Source organism: Oryzias melastigma, linkage group LG1, assembly GCF_002922805.2.
Source record: "Oryzias melastigma strain HK-1 linkage group LG1, ASM292280v2, whole genome shotgun sequence".
NCBI classification, from domain to species: Eukaryota; Metazoa; Chordata; class Actinopteri; order Beloniformes; family Adrianichthyidae; genus Oryzias; species Oryzias melastigma.
This window is the reverse complement of record NC_050512.1, coordinates 30054491-30057416: the sequence shown is the minus strand read 5'-3', so window position 1 is coordinate 30057416 and position 2926 is coordinate 30054491.

Sequence of the window (2926 nt, the reverse complement as noted above, 5' to 3'; positions counted from 1 at the left end):
AAGCAGTTGAAATAATTAGGGAAAGCAGCTGATCATTGTCAGTAAGAATGTATAAAACTGCTCAGAAACACAAGATTAGGGAGAGAAGCAGAAGCTAAGCTTTGTATTGTTCTAAAAAGCTTTGCCTGAAAAGACAGCTAGTAAGAGTAAGATATTTACCTTTGTTTGTAACAGATTTAAATTGTTGTTGACTTTTGCTTGTAATAGATTTCATTTGTTGTTTAACTTACTAAAATTACGCTAAATTTTAATTTATTGATGGTAAAGGGTAACAGTTATTGTGATTGCATTTTATTTGTATTATTTTTTATTTTAACCGGGGTTTACACTTGTTCCTCTTTTTAAAGGTTTTTCACCTGGTTGTTCACATGACTACTGAAAATAAAAAACAATCTGAGTGGAATCCTGCCTCATCCTTACAAAGCAAACCAGAATTCCCTTCAAGTGTGGGGAAAAGCAAAGCCAACCAAACCTGGAGCACTTGACAGGTACCACCTGTATCTGTGGTTTCTGTGGTTCCATCTGTCCCTGTGATTCCACCTGTCTCTGTGGTTCCTGTGGTTCCACCTGTCTCTCTGGTTCCTGAGGTTGCACCTTTCTTTGTGGTTTCTGTGGCTCCACCTGTCACAGGGTTCCACGTGTCACTGTGGTTCCACCTGTCTCTGTGGTTTCTGTGGCTCCACCTGTCACAGTGGTTCCACGTGTCCCTGTGGTTCCAGCTGTCCCTGGGGTTCCATCTGTCTGCGTGGTTCCACCTGTCTCGGGGGTTTCCTTGGTTCCTTTTGTCCCCGTGTGTCCACCTGTCTCTGTAGTTCCTGTGGTTCCACCCCTCTCTTTGGTTTCTGTGGTTACACCTGTCCCTGTGGTTCAACCTGTCACTGTGGTTCCTGTGATTCCAAATGACTGTGGTTCCTGTGGTCCCACCTGTCTCTTTGGTTCAACCTGTCACTGTGGTTCCTGTGATTCCAGATGACTGTGGTTCCTGTGGTCCCACCTGTCTCTTTGGTTTTTGTGGTTCCACCTGTTTCTGGGGTTCCTTCTTTTGTCTGTGATTCCACCTGTCTTAGTGGTTTCACATGTCGCTGTCGTTCCTGTGCCTCCATATGTCGCTGTGGTTCCTGTGGTTCCATCTGTCTCTGGTTTTCCATCTGTCTCTGTGGTTCCACCTGTCTTTGTGGTTTTTGTGGTACCACCTGTCATAGTGGTTTCTGTGGTTCCATCTGTCCCTGTGATTCCACCTGTCTCTGTGGTTCCTGTGGTTCCACCTGTCTCTCTGGTTCCTGAGGTTGCACCTTTCTTTGTGGTTTCTGTGGCTTCACCTGTCACAGTGGTTCCACGTGTCCCTGTAGTTCCAGCTATCCCGAGGGTTCCATCTATCTCTGTGGTTCCACCTGTCTCTCTGGTTCCTGTGGTTCCACCTGTCTCTGTGGTTTCTGTGGCTCCACCTGTCACAGTGGTTCCATGTGTCCCTGTGGTTCCAGCTTTCCCTGGGGTTCCATCTGTCTCTGTAGTTCCACCTGTTTCTGGGATTTCTGTGGTTCCATCTGTCCCTGTGGTTCAACCTGTCGCTGTGGTTCCTGTGGTTCCATTGGACTGTGGTTCCTGTGGTCCAAACTGCCACTGTGGTTTCTATGGTTCCATCTGTCTCTGTGATTCCACCTGTCTCTGTGGTTTTTGTGGTTCCACCTGTCCCTGTGATTCCACCTGTCTCTGTGGTTTTTGTGGTTCCACCTGTCCCTGTGGTTCTAGATGTCGCTGTGCCTTCAGTGGTTCCAAAAGACTCTGTGGTTCCTGTGATCCCACCTGTCTGTTTGTTACCTGTGGTTCCACCCTTTTCTAGGGTTCCATCTGTCTCTGTTTTTTTCCACCTTTCCCAGTGGTTTCACATGTCAATGTGGTTCCTGTGCTTCCATATGTTGCTGTGGTTCCTGTGGTTCCACCTGTCTCTGGTGTTCCATCTGTCTTTGTGGTTCCACCTGTCTTTGTGGTTTTTGTGGTTCCACCTGTATCCATAGTTTCTGTGGTTCCATCTGTCTTTGTGATTCCACCTGTCTCTGTGGTTCCTGTGGTTCCACATGTCTCTGTGGTTTCTGTGGCCCCACCTGTCACAGTGGATCCACGTGTCCCCTTTGGTTCCAGCTTTCCCTGGGGTTCCATCTTTCACTGTGGTTCCACCTGTCTCTGGGGTTTCTGTGGTTCCACCTCTCCCCGTGTGTCCACCTGTCTGTCTGGTTCATGTCGTTCCAGCTGTCTCTGTGGTTTTTGTGGTTCCACCTGTCACAGTGGTTCCACGTGTCCCTGTGGTTCCAGATGTCCATGGGGTTCCACCTGTCTCTCTGGTTCCTGTGGTTCCACCTGTCTCTGTGGTTTCTGTGGCTCCACCTGTCACAGTGGTTCCACGTGTCCCTGTGGTTCCAGCTGTCCCTGGGGTTCCATCTGTCTCTGTGGTTCCACCTGTCTCTGGGGTTTCTGTGGTTCCACCTTTCCCCATGTCTCAAATGGTCTCTGTAGTTCCTCTGGTTCCACCTGTCCCTGTGGTTCAACCTGTCGCTATGGTTCATGTGCTTCCATATGTCGCTGTGGGTTCTGTGGTTCCACCTGTCTCTGGTGTTCCACCTGTCTTTGTGGTAATTGTGGGTCCACCTGTATCTGTGGTTTCTGTGACTCCACCTATCCCTGTGGTTTCTGTGGTTCCACCTGTCTCTCTGGTTCCTGTGGTTCCACCTGTCTCTCTGGTTCCTGTGGTTCCACCTGTCGCTGTGGTTTCTGTGGCTCCACCTGTCACAGTGGTTCCACGTGTCCCTGTGGTTCCATCTGTCACTGTGGTTCCACCTGTCTCTGGGGCTCCATCTGTCTCTGGGGTTTCTGTGGTTCCACCTGTCCCTGTGTCTCCTCCTGTCTCTTTGGTTTCTGTGGTTCCACCTGT